General features: G+C 47.0%; 1 protein-coding gene across 1 annotated transcript in view; it reads right to left on the bottom strand.

Moving 5' to 3' along the window:
• LOC144943386 (cytoplasmic phosphatidylinositol transfer protein 1-like) overlaps positions 1 to 22368 on the bottom strand; it is an 89827-nt gene that overhangs the window by 64249 nt on the left and 3210 nt on the right. The window lies entirely within an intron of this gene.

The raw sequence follows: 22368 nt of genomic DNA, 5'->3' as shown, positions 1-22368 counted from the left end.
CTGCAGAAAAACGTTGCGTGCGGCAGACAGAGCATCCCATCCAGTCGACCTCGCTAAGTGGAATGCGGCTCATTTGGATGCGCAACAAAGTGTATCAATCCCCATGAAGAATGTATTAATGGGATTGATGATGAACCCCGTTAGGACGGGTGCTGTTCGGTGCGAATTCACAGTGCTACAACATCGTTTGCCAACACTCCACCCACTCGCTCTCACGATCATTTCCATGCTAATTTTAGCGCTGCATTTTCTGCAGCCGTCACCCCGCTCCAAAGAACGCACCTCCACGACGCCCACCACCTCCGCTGCCGCCTCCTTAACATGAAACGCATCCCGCGCGACCCCCTATGACCCTCGTTTTGATTACTCCTCACTCTGCGGCGTACCAACCCTCGCCGTTTCTCTCCACCTGCACCCAATTCCTCCGCTCCGCCGCTGTCGGGATGTAACCGCTTCACAAGATCCTCGACGCGCAGCTTCGTCATGTGCGTGAAGAAGAAGCTGCGCATCGGCAAATGCTCACGAGCAGCCATTCATAGAAGGGTACTACACTCTTATTGAGGGACGACTGTGTGTGGTTGTCTCGGTGTGGTCTGGGGCTTGCTGCCTTGCCCAAGCTTGCGTCTAGTGTTGAAAAATAGACAGAAATGTGCATGTACTTATGCAATTTGTACTAACATTTAAAAAATATTTATTTACTTTTAGTGACTTGCTTACCTTTTCTATATTTCGCACTCCTATCGTTTTTTGTATTATTTGTTCTAACTTGCTGACCACCCGCCCCTACTGGACATCTTTGAAAAAGAGCTTCATGGCTAATAGGATTCCTCCTCCTGCTGCAGTCTAAATACAGATTCTGATCGTGATAGTCCAGGTCTCATGAGCAGCGGCTGCATTCTGACCGTGCATCCAACCCTAACACATGGCGCGCCTGCCTTCATTATCCCAGCACCTTTATTAATGCATTTTTATCTCGGACCCACATTCATAAAAAAATCCTCTTTGGTTCTTTCGGTAAAGTCAGGGAGAAAGAAAATACATTAAATCATAGAATACGACGTTTCGATTGCAACACAAACAACCGTCATGAGGTATAACTACATTTGATAGAGAAACAAAACACAGACACGGAGACACACAGACAGACCCTCTCTCTATTTAAGGCCTCGACACAGAGGCACTGGGTCTCTGTGTGTCTCTGTTGTGTGCCTCTCTCTGTCTCTGTGTCTCTGTGTTGTCTCTCTGCTTGTGTATCTGTCTGTGTGTCTCTGTGTTTGTGAAACTTTTGAAACAATGGTCCGTTCATTCGTGCACAAAAACGCGTAGATTTAAAAATAAATATTTTCGTTATAAAATATATTTATATATTTATCGTGCGTACTACCTGCTATGACTGTTAAGGAACATGCTAATTATGATAAATAATTGAACAAAAAATGAAAAATGTGCTAAGAAGCAAGGAGAGATGCACGCCTGGATTTACAGACGGAAAGAGTAGCAAGTAGAGAACGTACACGGGGTAAAGACGTCATTCCAACTTTTCTGAACATTCTGTGGGCTTGGGCAGGATACGCCATTAGAAGGGATAATGGGCGAGGGTCAAGAGCCATGATGGAGTGGCTGCCAACGTACGGAACGCGTTTGAGAGGACGTCTATCAATGAGGCCACGTGAAGAAATAAGCTCGTGTGCAGGTGCTATATGGATTGCTGCATTGCAAACAACATGCGATGGTGACCTTTTGTGGAGGCCTTCATCCAGCAGTGAATGACTTCGGTTGATGATCGCAATGATGAATACAGTAATAAAATCGTAATTAACTTTGTCCACAGGTAAAAAATAAACCAACAAAGGAAAAACAGGTTCTGAACGTCGTGGCAGTAATTCAGCAGATCTCGCGTGACGAAGGTGAATTGGGAGCCCTTGTTCCGCTCGTGCCGCCACAGTTAGAATTTGCTTGTGAAGTGTGAATGGGAAAGGGCCGATTCACACCGCGGCAGTAAGTCATTCATAAAACATCAGTGCAGCTTGCAGTCTTCCAAGGCGCTGCCACGATCTCTGCCACAGCATTCATTATCGTGGCACACGGGAACATACACACACACGCACATTCGCCTCTTTCATGTTGAAAATCTTAATTATTGATCAGAAAATCCATTAACTGCGAGCGTACGTCATTACCGACCATTTACAAACTGTCGCCACTGACATATTTTAAAAAAAAAGTGCATGAAGTCCTCTTTGCAAAAATGGATGCATTGTTACATCCACGATGCTTAAATTTGTACACACAGTGATAAGCAGATTAATGCATACGTAAATGGCATCTCTAGGGCGTGTATGCCAGCTACACTTTATAGCAAGGTGATAACGTAGGCTTAAAAATGTACACGAGGAGAAGACAACCTACCAGGGCTTCTTTGGAAGAAGAGGATGATGAGGAGGTGATCCCCCAGACAGCCCCGGGAGAGGCGGCCCCGGAGATGAACCGTGAGGGTTCCTTGTCTGCGGAGCAGCGCCAGGAACGTGACCTCGCCACGCCGCCCGCAGCGGGGAGAGACAGACGGGCGTGTAGCCGGCACCTGGCCGACTTACTGTCAGCTGCGGCAGTACTCGTCGCCGAGATGGACTTGGACGAGCCGGGCGAGTGAGTCGGAGGACCGGAGCCACGGGGTGAAGACTCCACCGCTGCTACTTCCCGCGCACGGGGGACTCGGGAAACGCGGGAAATGCAGCCCACGCACGCGGCCGCAATTTTGAGCGGTGCGCAGAACGGGAATCCCACCATCGCGACCATCCCGCCAAAACTGGACATGGAGGGGTCTGCTCTGAAGAAGCACCTTCCCTTTGAAATAATTCATCGCAGCAGGAAGAGATTGGGTGGCTACCTGCGACCTGGTGGGATGGACGGAGTTGGAAGTGCTACGCACGCTCCCGACGCTGTTGGATGACGCCGCGTTGGGAGCGTTCTGCTCCATTCCTACCGAGGATTGGGCGAAGTTGGCGCAGGCTCTCACACAGATGGTGGGATTTTTCGACCCGCCATCTAACATGCGACCTAAGTTTGCTGCGCAGAGACGAGAGGAAGCCGAGACGCCTCGTCCTCCACAGTGCGCTTATCTCATTGGCTCAGGCGGCCGACCCAAAAATGGACAAAGACGGCCTCTACGTGCTGGTCCTGAAGCGCATGTTGGGGCTGGCCCAGGAGCTCGACATTGTGCTGTCAGCCTCTGACGAAAACGACTTGACATCGCCGAAAGTCGTGAGGTGCCTCCAGGCCCACTACAACGTCAAGGGCCGCTCAAAGGTGGCGGCGTGCACCGGTCCTGCCGAAGACGCAGCAGTACCCGACGAGGTCGAGTCCTCCCAAGCCGTCGCATTGCTCAACACCAGCAGGTGGAGGAAGGGCGAGGCGGGGCAGAGGTACGACCAAGATCGGCAGGCGGGGACCTTCGCTAGCCCCAGTTCGTCCTCCGTCATTTGCTGCAATTGCGGCCTCCCGGACCACATCTCAAAAGGGTGCCGAGCCGACCATGGGAAACCCTCCAGGATGCCATCATCCTCCATCCGACCTTCCACTCCGCAGGGCCCCCAGGCGAGTCGTGATGCGCCACACACCTGGCCCTCGCACTCCACTCATCCGATTCATGCATCGGCCTTTGTTCGCGTGTGGGGCTGACCGCTCGGGGCGGGTAGTGCGAAAATCGGCGGCCGACGGATGGCCACGGCGGCCTGGTCAGTGGTCGGTGTTGCCCAACGCAGTGGCCGCGTCTGCAGACACGGTTCAGATGCGCGATAGGTCGCTCATCCTCACACATGATGAATAGGGGCACCTCTAGATGGAGGACGCCTCCCTGCTCAAACTGCCACACCGTGTCGGCAAGGCAGAGGGTCAGGGACATAGGCGTGGGGTATCTCCTGTGATCCTTAATGGGGGCTTGCTGAGGAGATGGAATGAGGAATCCCATCGATATGCCATTGTGGTGCCATCCATTCTAAGGGGGAAGGTTATATGTGCGGAGCACGAGCGGTTAATGCACCTTGGCATCCAAAAAACATTGGATACTCGAAAATAGCATTTTTTCTGGCCCAGCATGGCCGATGACGTTTATAACGTGCTGCAAGGTTGCACAGATTGCGCTCGCTGCAAATCTCCCCGCTGAGAACGGATCGCCCACCACTGAAATCCATCTGCGTTTCCCGGGTAAATGAACTCGTCGCGCTCGATTTTCTCGGTCCGTTCCCCACCACCCCGTGGGGGAATAAATATTTATTGGTGGAGGTGGAGTATTTGTCGTGTTGGCTGATGGCCTGGCCGCTACCAAACCTGTCGGCTGAAACTATCACGAACGCGTTCCTTCATGGCTACGTATTGGATAAAGGCGCCCCTGAACGTCTCCTGATGGACCAGGGAAAAACATTTTCATCCAAGCTGTTGAAGGAAGTGTGTGGTCAATTGGGTACCAAAAAGGTGCGTACTTCACCTTATCACCCCAGACCGACGGTATGGTGGAGATGTTACACAGGACCCTGACTTCAATGTTGTGGCAATGTGTCAATGAAGCCCAGTCGGAATGGGACTTGCATGTTCCGGGTGTGCTCGCTGCGTATAGTTCCGCCCGGCATGCCTCTACCGGATTCTCTCCGTTCTTTGTAATGTATGGAAGGGAGCATGACGCACCAATTTATTTGCAGCTGAAGCCGCTGCAAGATTGTAAAAGGATGCCGAACCCCATGCACCTTACCCTACACCAATTAGCAGAAGCCAGGGAGGCGTCCCAGGGGAACTCGGCCTTGCCGCAGACGGCCAATGAACGGCTTGTTAAGCCCCGCCAGTCCACAACTCAATGGATGCCAGGGGATAAGGCTTGGCTTCATTGCCCCCATGTCCCCATGGGTACATCCCAGAAATTACACAAACCATGGTAGGGCCCGGTCCAAGTGGTGGAGGTGAGGAGTCTGCAATGCGTGTAGATTCAGTGCGGTCGCAGGTGCTGGTTTGTGTACCCGTCGCGTCTAAAACGTTTTTTCACCGGCCGTTGGGCCTTCATCTCCACTACGAGGGCCGGGTGTCTGGTCAGTCCGATGTGCTGGGGCGTGCGTTGCCCGAGACCCTGCCTCAGGATGGTTGTATTATTCTACCCACAGGGTCCAAGCGCCTAACGCTCTCAACGTCACCGGTCGTATCAGCCGGGGGCGGACGGGGGCGTCCGGAGCTGCCATCGCCTGACCCCCCCACCCCATGGCGATTCTTCATTTGGGGAGTAGCCGTGCTCATCGGGTCATCTTCCGGCTGTCCCTGGAGCCTCCAGAGAGCCCGCACCCACCTCGCTGGAAGGCCCGGCAGCAAGGACCCGGTCAAAGACCGTCCCATTTAAATGACCCTCCTCCGGCATCTAAGTGCACCTACACCGGTGGTTGATGGTCGCCGTTCGAGCCAGATGGGTCATTGGCTGAACCAGGCTCATCTTGTGTTCGTGTGCAGTAACACACATGCGGAGTGTAGGGGTGGGCATGTCCGGAAGGGAGGTCGGCCATAGAAAATATTGTAACAATTTACATTCTCACACTCTACCACTACCTGGTATTGTATATATTGTAAATATCGTTTCATTGCTCGTTCAGGATTATTTATTGTTGTTGTTGTTGCATTTTTAATAGTTGGAGGCCCACACGTTGCTATGGTTATATATTGATCAGCCAGGACAGCTGCGTTTTATAAAGGGGGGGGGGGGTGATGTAGAGAGGTAAATAGCGTCTCTAGGGCGTGTACGCCAGCTTCGCCCACATCTAGTAAATGTGTATGTTATGTACCTCTCTCTGGTGCCGGCGGAGACATGGCGGAGAAGCAGGCCCTAGAGGGCAGGGTCTCATCGCAGGGAGAGAGAGGAGACGTTGCCGACACGGGATAGTGAAGGGGGCCCTAAAAGGAAGCTTGAAGGACATGTGATGCGGGCCGTGGTTCCGTTGGGGGAGACCGAGCAGGGGGTGTGGCCAGAGGCGGAGCGAGGCCACGCTCAAGAGGATAAAAGGGAGGAGGACGGAGCAATCGTCGTTGTCGGGGAGAGTGAACTCACCGTGTTACATCGCTTCGTCTTGGATGTTCGGTCGTCGGTCGTCGGGGGAGTTATGTTACGTGGAGACCCGGTTGGGTTGAGGATAACCAAGAGTGTAGTTAACCCGTAGCCCTGTTAGTTGTTTAATAAATTGTGGTGCCTCCAGGCCTCTGTGTGTGTCTCGTGAGCCACACTGTACACATATGCCAGTAAAGTATTTTACAGGGTGTGCGGTATTTACACATCAACGTGCATTGACGTCGTCAAGCTAACGGGCATGTAAATATTCACCCTTACAAACGGAGGAGCTGTTCCAACTCTGGGCCCCAATTATATTCCAGACTTTGGCTTCTCTCGTCTTGTGATTGTCATGTTGTTTTCATTGTCTCTGGATTGTTCTCTCTTGCCGACCACACAAGCCCAAATCTACCATTCACTGTGATTCCCTAATAATTATCATAAATAATTCGCAAGAAAATCAGTTCTTCAACATTACTTAATGCATTTACCTTGAGCATATTCATTTTAATCAATGAATCATTGCACATCTATACACATCATAACGGTAAAAATGCCCAATGATCCACTGATAATAATTCGTTTCACAGTTAAACCAGTCATTCTGTTTGTGCCCAAGTTTTTAATGTCGTGCTGCATCCTTCTCGGACGTGATTTTTGGGTGTTACCACGCATTATTCGACACGACGTCCGACGTTTCACACGATGTGCTGGGAGATTATTCAGGAGCTGAAGATTCAGTTCAACACGCAGTGGAGCGTGTGGTACAACCGGTGAGCTACGAGTTATTGTACCAACTCGATGCTCTTACGAAGCGACCAAGCACAGGAATAGTTCCGTGTGCACCACACAATGGGACACCTGACAGCCATGGCAGCGGACAGTTAATTTAGCCTGAGGCAGCCGGCATGTCGCAGAAGCAAAGCGCCACTAACGGGAACTCTTGCCAGCGCCATGTTTAATTACTGAAGCTCCCTTCTCATTTACAAAACATCATCGTGCACACCGTCTCTCCGCCGCTGTTTATTCTGCAGATCCCAACGTGCTGAGAATAAACTTTGTCGCACGCTGCGAAACCATATTACGATTTCAGGAAAGTAAATCTAATTAACTGGTTTTTAAAAGTTAGTTTTTTAATCACGTCTGTCAGTTTTTACTCTTTTTTTTTGCTCAAGTTTTTCCTTGCAGACTCTTATATTTGTAGTGGCTGGAAATGTCACTGTGTGGTACCGGGCCTGCGAGGCCATGGCGGGATGTATACTTTTGTGGGTACACCCCAGACACGGGGTGTAGTAACAGCCCTAGTGAGGGCTTGAGTAAGTGCTGGTTTAAGCGCGGTGGCACCACGCACAGCGTGCGGTGCGGGCTCCCGTTGAGAGAGCGAGAGAGTGTCAGCCAGCTAAAGTTACGTTGGGGGCATGATACTCTGGCTGACCTGGGGACACGTGACCGGATGATACTGGAGGGGGGGGGGGGCACCGGTGGAGAGGGCCAATGGTTGGTCACATGGTCCGGGAAGAACTCTCGAGAGCCTTCAGGCAAGGGCGAGAGAGATTTCGAGAAGGTGGGCGGGGCGAGAGGTGGAGCCAGCCCCAGCCCGGCCCGGTGTAAGGGGGGCCTCGAGAGGGGCTCAGGGTTCTTACTGTCGGAGAGGCCGGAGATCCACGTCAAGCTTGAAGAAGCCTCCAGCCACGCGGTCCGGGACCCAGCTTGTGGTCCGGACCGGGATAGTGGAACCGTGTCTAGTTCTGCCGTAGCGTGGTTAGTTGGGTGGTCACCACCTGAGAGTATGTTGTGTTCATAGCCTGGAGTATGTTGTGCTAATAGTTTAATAAAATGTGTTGCTCCCCAAGACAACGTCTGCGACTCAGCTGGACTCACTACACATTTGCCAACTCAAAATAACACAGTAATTTAAGTCCCCATCGCATTCAAGTTTCCCCCTTGAGAGTGGTGCAACAGGCGTTGTAATTATCTCAAGTGAGGTGCTGCAAATTCAGCTCTAATCTATTTTTTTTTATTCTCTCCATTAATCTCAACCACACAGAGGGCTGATGTCTCCAAAGCGTAAACCCTGATGTCATGAAGAAAGCCACTCAACCATCTCCTTACTCTACCTCCACACATTTCCTAATAGAATGCTGCCTGAGACTGGACAAAAAAAATGTATATTTCAGTCTCTGTCTTATCCAACAAATGAGTGCCACAGTCCACGTGTTACTCTTTCCACAACTTAAAAAATATAGCAGCAAAATTTTATTTTTATATTTTTGTAGTGACATCATGGATGTCACTGTGTGGTGCCGGCCCTAGAGGGGCACGGCGTGCGATGTACTCACATCACGGACATCACGTGTGTAGCGACATTGTGAATGTCACTGTAATGCCGGCTCTAGCGAGGTACGGCATGTGATGCATTGTCATCACGGACACCCCGTAGGTGGGTGTAGTACCAGCCTTCGAGGGGGCTCGGCGAGCACTAGGATAGCGCTCAGTGGCACCACGCGTGGCGTGCAGTGCCGACTCCTACAGGAGGGAGTGTGAGAGTGTCAGCCATGGGATGAGGTTACCCCGGGCTATGGCACTCTGGTTGACCCTGGAAGGCACGTGACCAGTAAGATCTACACCAGGGCCCCAGGTGGGGGCTTGGGGGTGGTCACGTGTCAGGGTAAGATCCTACGGTAAGGGTCGAGAAACGACAAGAGGTTTCTCGAAGGTGGTCGTGGCCAAGGGTGGGGCCAGCCACGACACAGCAACGTATAAACCGGGTCCCCACAGGGAGCGGGGTTCAGCGTTGCTGCCGTCATCTGAAGATCTACGATCTACGTTCTCCATCCAAGAAGAAGTCACCAACACGTGGACGAGGACCCGAGCCAGGGTCCTGTCCGTTGTAGCTACTCCCAGTAACTAGCGTAGTTAGCCTGGTGGTCCACCACCATAGGTTACCTGGTAAAGGGGCAGTAACCTCTTTGTGTTAATGTGTTGGTGTTAATACATGTGTTGCCTCCAAGAAGTACATCTGCGAATCAGTTGAATCCACTACATTTTTATCATTAGCTTTTAAAATTGTATCGTGGTAACAGAGATAGCAATTGTGTGCCTACCGCTTAATTCAATAGAATTGGTAAGTATGCACCTCAGTGTTTATGTTTGTATAAATAAATAGCAGGGTTTTCAATTCGTTATTTAATTATTCACCTCCCTCTACTTTCCATTTAAACAAAACGTCTGTACAGAACCAACCAGTGCTGATTTCCTATAAAGAGGTACTTATGTAATCAAGGGCACAGAGATGATGGGCGGAGCTGACACTTAACTGGGAATTGAACTCTTGACATGCAGCTGGGCTGCGCTATCCTTTACCCAGCTCCACGTAAAAGGGTGGGGAAACAAAGGTGTATGGGCCACAGTCGCAAGCTCATGCCCTACGGGCCTCATCCACAATGCGTGTCTTGCGGATGGTGAGCGAGCTCATTCACTTCTGTCACTGCGAGGGCCATCCAAGCAAACAATATTATTTGTATTATTATAGGACACCGCCAAGGAGGTGTGTGTGTATTTACATGCGGTCCAGCAAAGGTATTTGCCAATCGTATGTGGCCCTCAGTGCAAATCGTATCCGCTCCTCAATGGCTCCCCAACCTATGCACATGTGCGCGCGCCGGTGGGAAAGCTCACAATCTCACCCCGTCATTGATCGCTGGAGCCCTCGGCATGGCCCTCTCTCGCGTGGAAAACAAAGAATCAACCTCATTAACTCTCCTGCACTGCCCCCGTTGTTGTGGCGAGCGGGGAGGAGGTGGCCCAGCGCCTGCCGCTCCCCCCCCCCCCCCCCCCCCCACTATTGCGCGTCTCCGTTCCCCGGCCCTGGTGTGTGCGCACGTAACAGTAGATGATGGGCTGCTGTTTGTGCCCGTAAATAGTTGGAAAATCGATGTGACCTAAAGGAACAAACTTTATTTCGGGGGTTATTTTCTGCCCTCATTGAAAAACAGAATGTTTTAAGCTTTTGTTTTGCGAGCTGTTTTGTGCCAACCCAAAACAACAAACGTGGTTTGAAAATAGATGGTAAAAAATATGCACGGGTATATAAAAATCCCCTTTTATCCTCATGTGTCAATGGGTGACATTACACAGCAAAACAATAAATAAGCTCGTGCAATACATTGAGTAGTGGGCAACGAAAAAAAATAAGCCAACAACTAGCACGCAACAGATACTCGCATATTTCAGTCAATGTCCTACTTGTTACGCGATGCTGCAATGGTGTAATGTTCAGTACAAATTACTTGCCATCCAGAGTTCGCCAATTTTATCTCCTGGCGCTGCAGTTGAAGCAAAAGTGCAAGTTCCATCAATCGCCACACCTCTGTTCTCGACGCAGTCTGAATGGGTTCACCAGTTAGTCAACCGGCAGGTTTAATGTCGTGGGGTAACTCATGCAGACTCCCACCCCTTCCCATAAGGGTAGACCAAATACCTTCCCAGAGCCCCCTCTCGTGGAGACCCCTTCTGCCACAAGTGGCGCGAGAAAGCACTTGTATGGCTGGACCTTCATAAGTCAATATTTTTTACGACAGATGACACTTGTTGTACCATATTCGGTTTACTGTATGCAGTGATTTTAAACACGTGTTGTTGGCAAAGCAACCCAACTGGGTATAGGGGTTCTTAAATTGAATGCCAATTCTCGCTGAGAAAGTGCCTAACTTTTATGTTCATATCTATGAGCAAATAAAACAGCTCGAGAGCTGCAAGGTGGGGTACGCGGTGGGACACGGAGCCCGAGTTGTGTGCAAGGGCTGCTGTGCGCGTAACTGATCCGAAAAGCAGGCGTGCTGCTGCTGGGTTTTCTGGTGTGGGAGCTGAATTTCTAGCAATAATAATTTGGGATAAAGTCTTGCGACGGAGCGGGCTGTGAATCCCTCGGCAAGATGGGATTCAGTGGTTTGCCGTGCACATGTGCCTGAAGCAGGAACGCTTAAGTTAATTGGACAAAATAAAATCATGCAGAAGCAAAGAATATTCTGTCTCTGCCGACATAAGGCCACTGCCTAAAACAATGTACACCCAATCCTGGCTTCGCAAACTTATTTTGCATTTTATTTTACCAGCGTGAGAATTCGCAATAATTTTTGTATTTGTGTACGGAACTGGATAATTGATGTGCAGCGTTGTGGGATGCAATTGCATGAATGACGCAATTTAAAATGAAATTATTATTTTATCTCTCACCTACGTTTTCATTGGCTTAAAAAGTGCCGTCTTTCGACAGTGACGATTAACTATATTTGTTAATGCACCTGTACACACGATCATACATCACAGTGCAGTGTCAAATGAAAAGTGGTCCCGTTTGTACTTGCAGTATTGTTTTCATATCCAGAGCTACATCACGGTCACACCACCAAACAAGACTATGGGGCACGCCGCTGCAAGGACGATAGCAGCCAAGTGCAGTATGATCGCGGTTTTGCGTGCACGCTTGTGTCGATTTGGCCTAAAGGGCATCACCGTATTGACAGGGCCGGTAAGCGCCAAGGTACCTAGGTTTATGAGGAGAGAAACAAGGCATGGCATTGTGAATATCGGAGAGCCGCGGAGAAGCCAAGGAGAAGCCAGACATGCCAAGTAAAAAAACAGGATGGCACTGCATTTACGTCAACGCCCCGATTCCATCAGCGGATTTTTTTGCTTTGGTTTTAAAACAGATGCGACATTTAAAACTACCACGTTAAACAAAAAAATGTATCAATTAGATTCAAGTAGTTTTTTTTTCATTCAGATCTAGTTTATTAACTGCTCTGTGGACTCTAGAGAGTATTTTAAAAATAAGGTCATCTTGCAATTTGGTATATTATTTCAAAAAAAGTCGCATTGCCAAGGGTCAATAATAGCATCTGCACTGAATGCCTTGACAAAAGGTGTCTCTCCCTGTTGGGATTCCTCGTTTCAGCTTCTCCTCCTCAGCTTGCATAACCGGGAGCTGCCATTCTAATCCGGTGGCCAGCGACTCTTCTATTTTTACTGTTTAATGAGCACGCCTCGAGTGGAGGCTGCCTTTCTTTTGTTGACAGGGAACCCTAAAAATAGCACGCCGTCCAATATTAGTGCAACCACAGACACGGACACTGATGAATGATTCATTCGCCGCCCCCTCCTCCCCAGCCACCCCGCACTCCATTGCACACGTATCGAGTGGGTTTCTGTTTTTTCCACTCCTTTTGTTAGGCGCCATGTGTCAAATGAATTAATGAACGTGCCTCCAGTCACAAGCACCCCCCCCGCCCCCTTAAACTCCCGGCACGCAACTACCGACGCCCGCCCCCGAGTAGACCCACCTCCTCACATCCCGCCCCGGCGCCCATGCCCCCTCCCCCCGCTTCTAAAAATATCCACGGGGGTCAGAATCGTCACAGTGCCGTTGCCGTGGAGATTGTGAAAAGTGATGAGGCCACCAAACACGAGGCGGCCCGTTAGTCATCCGCGCGTCATTAGGCACTGGGGGCTCTAATGGGACGGCGCGAACGGTGGACGCACCCCCCGTCCAATTCCACCCCCCCCCCCCCAAAAAAAATGTAGCCTCCACCCAACCGTCCTCCAGCCACAGCCGCTAATGCCGCAGAAAGTGGTCACCGATGGTAACCGCTGTCCATGGTACTGGCGGCTAGCGCAACACCATCCCCCCCCCACAACACCGCACCGAGCGGCGTCGCACTGGGGAGAGGCGAGCAGTCCAAGCCACGCAAGCAGCCTCGCCGCCAGCGCCTCGCGTCGGCATCAATCCCGACGTTGGAGTCACGTGGTCACGATGCGCGGCTCGTACATTGCTGGGTGGGTGTGCCTGTGTGCGAGTGGGTTGATAGTAATGTAGAGGTTAGCATGCTGTGCTACAAATCCGGCGACCAGAGTTTGATTCCCTTTCACGGTCAACACCAGTCACGATTATCTGAACCGGCCCTAGTCATCCCCTAGGTCGACTTAGCCTTTAATGTTTAATGAGTACCTGGTGCGATATGTAAACGTCATCACTGGGGAGTCAAAGGCGGCCGGGCATAGTGCTGGCCACCCACCCTTTGATGTGCCGCACTGGCCTTCATAGGCGCTCGCTAACAGCACTTGCCCGAAAGAGGCATCACAGGCTATGATGCAGGAGTGGCCAACCCGTCACAGACCAAGAGCCAGAAAGTACCCGTGAGTTCTGCAAAGAGCCAAGTTGTATATCTATATTGAGTTTTCAGCACAGCACGGGAGACATTCGTTATTCTCTGCGACTGTGACAGGACGCTCTATGTCACGTCCCTTCGATAGAGCTGCACGTAGTGGATTAGGAAACACCAGCTGGCCACCACAGCTATAGAGGGATCTTTGTATTATTTCGGTAGGCAAATCTTTGGGTCGGTAAGCATTGGTAAGTATTGTTGCATGTATGTGGGTAGGGGAGCCCCCATTCTTATGTCATGGATCAACTTTTGAAACTTCTCTTTCCCTAATCACTGGAAAGTCCATGACTCGTACACTCTCTATATTACAATTTATATACAGTATCTTGCATATGTTTATCATGTCTTGTACATTATAAAATCATACCATATGAGAAAAAGGTTTTTCTGGCTGTCAGAGGAAGGGGACAGATGATCACGTCCAAAAAAAGTGTGTGATGCTACGAGTGTATATACAAATGAATACAGGATAAGGTTAGAATATATTTAAATTTATATACAGTACCAACTAGGATGATGACATCTGAGAATAAGGCGTATTACTGTTTAAAGCCATGCTTTATGAGATAATAATTTTATATAAGCACATTGATGTGGAAATCAATGGGATACACAGTATGTGTGCCCTTTAATGCATCGTCTCCAGATGTGTTCTCTCTCTCGTGTGTGCATACAAAGACAACAAGACAAGGATCCCCTAGGTAGCCTACGCAGGCTGTTGGGACAAGTGCTGTTCGTAAGCACCTTTAAAGGCCGCCTTTGTTTACCCAATGCTGCTGTTTTCTAAACTAAAAGCCGAGTCAATATAGGTTAGGCTCAAGACCAGTTCAAATATTCGCCAATTGATGTTGCGCATGAGCAGGAATCCAGATCAGGTCACCAGGTTTGTGGCACCGTGTTCCGACCACTGTGCCACAGCTTTCATGTACAGGGTGGGCGAGAAATACCCGACACATTTTTAAGTTGTGTAAAATGTTAATTTGTTTTAATGTCGTTATTATTTTTATTTCAGATTATAAATGAGTCTTGTAAGAGTTACTAAGATGGTAGTGTCACTCCTGAAGGACACAGGTTCCCAAATCATCGCACTCAACTACTTGAAGCTGTTCCATGGCCAGCAACAAGTCCGGACGTGAGTGCCCCAATGTCGTCTCCTTCTGCTTCTTGTGGGGGTAGCTTGAAGTAACTGTCTAGACAAAACCAAGGACCATTCAAGACTTGCGTAGAGGCAACTTGAACAGGACATAGCCCATATTATACTTGAAGTCTCAAGGAAGGCAATGCAAAACATAGTTGTTCGTATGCGTCAATTAATACATGGAAATGGTGGTTACTTACACGGCGTTGTTTTTAAAACCTACGACTTATAATAATCTAAAATATTTTCCTGAAGCTATAGTTTCGTATGATATACATATATTCTAATTTTGTAATGAATGTTCTTTCTACTCGACTATAAATGTGTCGGGTATTTATTGCCTATATAATATATACACACAAATACATATTGTAAATCTACAACTTAACAACAATCTAGCCATGAGAGAATGTAATCCTGGCCTTGCTAAAAGTATGACCAATATCCGTGTTGGAATAAGCGGCCTGTTAGAGGCATTGATTTAATGACGATTATGGTATTAATTTTATACCTACGTGACGTTACCGAAAGAACCAAAGAGTTTTTGACAATTATGGTATTCGCGCTCATCATAAACAACACGTGTACGGTATTTGTGATGTTCTCATTGGTCGTTCTGTGCTTGGTGCTAACGTATATACACTCGCTACTCTCATCCTTACGTTTGTGTTTCGTTCTGGGAACAGAATGTACCCGCTAATTTTCGCTGATTAATGCCACATTTGGAAACCCATGCACACCCTGTGATCGCAGCTTGCTGTTATTCTCTCCTAATCAGTGCGAGATTGCCCTTACAAAACTCTCTAAAGACCCCATGAAGTTATCAAGGTGACTGCAGTGGGGTTCTTTTGTACTTATATTTTGTGACGTACTTGTGAAACAGAATTTTCTCCTTTTGTTTTTACGTAAATTTCAACAACCTTCGTCACTGAAATAATACCGTATTTAATGCACATGTAGTTGTGGTGTATTTTAGTGAACCATCTGAGAATCTATCGAGATAAAATTATCAGTTCACGGATAACCAATGGCACAGTGCTACACACAGGTCGTTAAAATAATAACAAGTATTCGTCTTAACTATGAAATAAGAAGGAAAAGCGGCGCCGTAGCGGTCAGCGCACTGCAATACGAACCCAGTGACCCGAGTTCAATGCCCGACAATGGCTAATATTGGTCCTGGGGGCCCACCTTCCCCTTTAATTAACCCATGGTGGCCAACTTGGTCAAGTATGGCTTATACATTATTATTAATATGCATGATTAAAATATGAAAATAACGAATTAACAGGGAATGGTCTGTTTCAGCAACAAAAAATATATAAAGTGCATTTAAATCCATCAGTAAATCGATCTTCTGGATCCATTTTCTCCAGCAGAGGTAATTTAAGCAGCAAATTGTGTTTAACACGTAAGCTTTCACGACCAATATTATCCAAGAGTTTTTTTTTTGTTAGATCAAGTAAACATATACAGTGAGGGAAAAAAGTATTTGATCCCCTGCTGATTTTGTACGTTTGCCCACTGACAAATAAATGAGCAGTCTATAATTTTAATGGTAGGTTTATTTGAACAGTGAGAGACAGAATAACAACAACAACAAAACATCCAGAAAAACGCATGTCAAAAATTGTATAAATTGATTTGCATTTAAATGAGGGAAATAAGTATTTGACCCCTCTGCAAAACATGACTAAGTACTTGGTGGCAAAACCCTTGTTGGCAATCACAGAGGTCAGACGTTTCTTGTAGTTGACCACCAGATTTGCACACATCTCAGGAGGGATTTTGTCCCACTCCTCTTTGCAGATCTTCTCCAAGTCATTAAGGTTTTGAGGCTGACGTTTGGAACTCGAACCTTCAGCTCCCTCCACAGATTTTCTATGGGATTAAGGTCTGGAGACTGGCTAGGCCACTCCAGGACCTTAATGTGCTTCTTCTTGAGCCACTCCTTTGTTGCCTTTGCCGTGTGTCTTGGGTCATTATCATGCTGGAATACCCATCCACGACCCATTTTCAATGCCCTGGCTGAGGGAAGGAGGTTCTCACCCAAGATTTGACGGTACATTGCCCCGTCCATCGTCCCTTTGATGCGGTGAAGTTGTCCTGTCCCCTTAGCAGAAAAACACCCCCAAAGCTAAATGTTTCAACCTCCATATTTGACGGTGGGGATGGTGTTCTTGGGGTCATAGGCAGCATTCCTCCTCCTCCTCCAAACACGGCGAGTTGAGTTGATGCCAAAGAGCTCCATTTTGGTCACATCTGACCACAACACTTTCACCCAGTTGTCCTCTGAATCATTCAGATGTTCATTGGCAAACCTCAGACGGACATGTATATGTGCTTTCTTGAGCAGGGGGACCTTGCGGGCGCTGCAGGATTTCAGTCCTTCACGGCGTAGTGTGTTACCAACTGTTTTCTTGGTGACTATGGTCCCAGCTGCCTTGGGATCATTGACAAGATCCTCCCGTGTAGTTCTGGGCCGATTCCTCACCGTTCTCATGATCATTGCAACTCCACGAGGTGAGATCTTGCATGGAGCCCCAGGGCGAGGGAGATTGACAGTTCTTTTGTGTTTCTTCCATTTGCGAATAATCGCACCAACTGTTGTCACCTTCTCACCAAGCTGCTTGGCGATGGTCTTGTAGTCCATTCCAGCCTTGTGTAGGTCTACAATCTTGTCCCTGACATCCTTGGAGAGCTCTCTGGTCTTGGCCATGGTGGAGAGTTTGGAATCTGATTGATTGATTGCTTCTGTGAACAGGTGTCTTTTATACAGGTAACAAGCTGAGATTAGGAGCACTCCCTTTAAGAGTGTGCTCCTAATCTCAGCTCGTTCTGACTGAGAGGGGGTCAAATACTTATTTCCCTCAATAAAATGCAAATCAATTCATAACATTTTTGACATGCGTTTCTGGATTTTGTTGTTGTTGTTCTGTCTCTCACTGTTCAAATAAATCTACCATTAAAATTATAGACTGATCATTTCTTTGTCAGTGGGCAAACGTACAAAATCAGCAGGGGATCAAATACTTTTTTTCCCTCACTGTAAATGTGTCATTAAAACCCGCCACCACCCGACACAGCCAACTAGTAAGGGTTGTCACGTAAACAGAACGTGCCAATTCGTCACAGCACACCGGTGTGTTCGAGAGCCAAGCCACAATATTTACAATCGGAGTACGACGTTTCGCCAGTAATTACAACTAGCTTCATCAGGCGACAGCCAGATTTGTGGAGAAGTCTTACTGTTTCGTTCCTTATATAGAGGCGTAGATGTATTGACCACCCTTCTGTGCTCTTGCACAATGTGGGTGGAGGGGATTACCGAGGCAACGTACATTATGCATGTGCAATATGTAAGCCCTTTAAACTTGTCCTTTCTGTCTATTGTGTTTATTCAAATAGCCCTACCAACGGTAATCCCTTTTGAAGTACGCTGCCCTTTGTGGGCATGCATTTAAATAATGTATTATTTGAGGATTCGCTTCCACGCAGCACTAAGACGGTAGCTATCCGAACGGTTAAAGTTATTTTTATTTATTTCAATCTCGACAGATTATCTAATTAGTCTTGGCCAGTAGTCGATAGTTTTACACAAAACTTCAACATTATCAAATCAATTGAGTGTCCTTGTTGACACACGTGTGCTGCTGCTGCTGAGAGTTGCATTTGGGATAATTTAATATTTCTCTGATGTTCTTTTTGTCTCGTGCTGATCATTCGTCCTGTTCTGCCCAACATAAGATTTACCACACGTGCACACAGAGAGCCTCTTGTCGGCTTTATGTATTATTTCACTACCTAAAATCTACAGAGAAAGAACATAATGATTGTGCCGTTACAATATTACCGTGTTTTAGAATTTAGTTCCAGGTACGATTCGTACATGCAGTTTGAGCTCTGACACTGACATGCAATGGACTATTCTGAATTATAAAATCACAGGGAACCAAGTGATTAACATCAACGGCACCACCACTTTTACAACTCCCGCAGAAATCATTGCCGGCGGATGCTTGCGTGCATCGCACCGCCGACTCCGCACAAAGTGACCCCTCTGAAGAGCACGCTGACCATCAGGTGACCCAGGCTTACGTGGGACTTGATTAAAGACAAAATGTAAAAGGCACAGATATTATTGCAGAAATGCACTGACAAATAACACTTTCCTTCCCAGTCGCACCGTGCAACACGGTGCCGCCCGCCTGCACAACGCAGTGCCCAGGGTGTGCCAGATCCGCTGGAGATGTTCCCAAACACGCTGCACACCACTGGGAGTTTGACGCCGACAATAATACTTGAAAAGGTGGTACACGATAGCAGCTCTCCCGTGATGGAGATGCTGCGACCGCAGTGTTACTGTTATTTTTCACGTTCCACACAGACAAAGGCTCTGTGCTGCTGTTCCACAGTCCACCCCCAGCGATGTTGCATTAGATGCACAGTGCATTCGTTGGCTGTGAGATAAAGCAACACGGTACAGTAAGAGTATATTAACTAGTTCCACTTCCCTGGCAATAGGAAACACATTTACCAAATCGTCTTACCTCTAATATTCTACAGCGATACCTTGACTTTCGTCGCTTCACTCTTTCGGCCGTTTTCAATTATAACCACATTTCAAATTTCGTCCACGCACTTTCCTCTTTCCTCCGATTTCATCCCAAACCTTCCAAGACGTTCGCGCCACGCGCCATCTTTTTTGTCAAGTCTTTTAATAGAAGTCGTTCAAGTGAGCATCTCTTATATTTGTGTTTATTCATGTATTATTAATACTGTAATTATTTCTGTAATTATACTGTAAACAATTCATAGTTATTTTTGTTATAACAGTATAATACTACAGTATTCATAGTTATTTGCGTGATAATAAAAGACGTGTACACTATTCATACTGTGCTTACGCAAGAATAAAATATTCAAGATATCATCTTCTTGGTTCTTTCGGTAAAGTCACGTAGAAGGGAAATAATAAAATAATAAAAATAAAACAATAAAATAATATTGCATTTTATTATTTCTTTTATTATTTCCCTTCTACGTGACTTTACCGAAGATGAATCCCTGCAGTCACGAAAGCTTTAAATGAAATCGAAATTCAAGGTATCATCGTGTTTATTTATTTTTTGTTATTTATTCTTATGCTTATTTTATTTTTTTTATTTTGGTTTCGCACGCATGTGTTATATAGTGACTGTAGTTATCTGCATGTACGTTTTTCGCCGGCCAAATAATTTTTTTTCCAGCTAAATAAAGGCTCTGTTTTGACATTCGTCCATTTTTGACATTCGTCCATGTTCTGGTCCCTAACCAGACGAAAGTGAAAAAGGTGTTCCTGTACATTATTTCGTTTAGGATGCAACGATATTTGCAGCATGAAGCCAAGTATTGAGGCACGCTTGTGTGCTCACTAATTCTTTGCCTGATTATGTACTCTGTCACATGCACGGTTGGTAGGGACCATGGTGCTTGTCATTACATGGCGCCCCTTGTCCAATTTCATCACCACTTTATCGGATTATCTAAACTAGTCCGGGGCCTCCGCAATGTAGGCTGCCTCAAATGAGCACCTGGTGCGATGTGCAAACATCGCCACTTGAGAGACAAAGGTGGCCAGGCATGGTGCTGGCCACCCACCACATCATATTCCGTGCTGGCCTTCATAGGCGATATTTGTCTTCTTCTTATACGCTACATGTTGTACAGGCTTGGGTGGAACAATGGTACAGTGGTTAACGCATTGTGCTATAAACCCAGCGGACCTGAGTTTGATTCCCGACCATGAATAACACCACATCACCAACTATGATTAACCAAATAAAAAAAACCCATGACAAATACAATCAATACCTTCGCCCAGGAGTATACTGATAAAGGGCTGTATATTACTATTCTCATATATAGCGCACAACTTTATATATCTGTGATGAACGCTGCACTTTCCATCGTTTTCATGCAGGGGGCGCTGCAAACCTACGCACCCCCTGCATGAACGACGGAGGCGCAGGGACAGACGTTTTCGATTACGTTGGAATCGATCTGCAGACGGCGGTCTTCTCGCACGGCCAGCAGCTCTCTGTCACCTTATCTCGATCCCACAATCCCAAACAGGTGAAAGTCCGCATCGAACTGAACCCCCAGCAAGGCCATCTACTTAACGACGAGAGAAAATTCACACGAAATGTCGTTTTCAATTAAGTCTTCCAGATGTAATATTATATAAGCTTTTAAATGAATAAATAAAATTCTCATTAAAAAAATAACACAATTCAAAGACGTTTCATTTTAAAACTTCAAAACGGAGCATCGACTGCTTGTGTAAATGGGTCGTTCGTGTGCAATTTTTTTGGCGACTTTCCTGGCCGAAGGCCGTAAATGGTTATTAGGGCGTGCCGCAGTCGCCCCCGAACAACCCCTAGTTATGTATAGGCTGAGTGAGTAGGAGTGCATGTGCGTGCATGCGCTATGCGTTCAACACCTTCACTGTGCGTTTTACACGTGTCCCGTATACGCACTATGTATCACACAGTTTCGGTGTGTTTTAGTGTGAATGCGCACGCGCGCGTGTGCTACGCATTAAGCAGTCTCAGCCCACAGGGCCGCGTATGCACGTGTGTGTGTAGGCATTATACGTTAAACAAGATGAGCCTCGGGGACTGAACGAAATGCAGAACCTCTCCCTGTGATGCAACCACACGATATGCCAACTTTCCTCACCTTGGTCCATGCGTCGGCATTTGACAAATAATTATGTTGTGTGTACAAAAAAGCCTGGACTCTACAACTATAATTTAGTGTTTTCGGCTAAGCATTAGCACCCTTTTACTATTAAATCGTTTATTATACACATCGTATTGCATATATTTAAATACATTTAGTTTGTATTGAATAATAAGTTATGATAAATATCACCATTTATTTATTATATCTGATGAATGGATAATGCCACACTAATTTCACTACATTGGCATAAATCACGAAATGATAATATTTATACATAGAATATGGCACATAATTCCTGTACACACATTTGCTCAATATTAAAAACAGGGTGTGCCATTTTACAAAACTTGTCTCTTTTTGTAGACATCGCATCTCTAATAATAATAGTAATGGTCACAGGTATAGCAACGCCATACTACAAGCAGACATACAAACATGCAAAATTGTATAAAGCACGTTCTGTATTTGCTTATGAACACAATAGTCAATCGATTTCTGCAAACTCTGCTGACAAAATGCCTCCTTGGTAGGCTACACCATTTGGTGGTGTTCGTCACAATGGAACTGGTGATGGAATTACCCTAATAAACAATATATGATCCACAATTGCACTAGAAATCAACATATTAAGCATCTAAAGGCAGTCTGGTCAGAACAGGAGATCGTTGGTGCAGTGGTTAGCACACTGCACTCCGAACCCAGTGCCCCGAGTTTGATTGCCCACGATGGCCAACGTCAGTGGCGAGTGATGTCTGAAGCGCTCCTGGGCCTCACTTCACCAATCCGCACTTACCGGAATGGTGAAGTATGGTCAAACAACCCCCATGACCGATGCAGCGTGGGAAGATCTTCACCCAGCAGTGGAGTTATTGGACCATACTTAACCACGTTGGTCAGTTCGGGTTGGAGAATATGTTGGAGCATAGAAATGAAATAAAACAATGGATTCGGCTTCATTGCCCTCTGCTGACAGTGCAGATCTGAGCTACCTATTGCATCGGTTTTGTGCATTCTGGCCACCCATCAAAGCACTAGCCAGCATCAAGTCTGCTTAGCTTCTGATAGATCTTGAGGTCTGGCACATTTAAGGTGCATTTGTCATAAGTAAATATTGCTATAGTATATTGTTATCTAAATTGAAATGTGCAATATTCTTCCTCGTTTAAAAATCAATGTATGTATCAATGAGCTTCCAATCAGTTAAGATA

The sequence above is a fragment of the Lampetra fluviatilis genome, chromosome 1 (genome assembly GCF_964198595.1).
Source record: "Lampetra fluviatilis chromosome 1, kcLamFluv1.1, whole genome shotgun sequence".
Classification (NCBI taxonomy): Eukaryota; Metazoa; Chordata; class Hyperoartia; order Petromyzontiformes; family Petromyzontidae; genus Lampetra; species Lampetra fluviatilis.
Note: the sequence above shows the minus strand (reverse complement) of the source record. Positions and strands in the feature narration are given on the sequence as shown.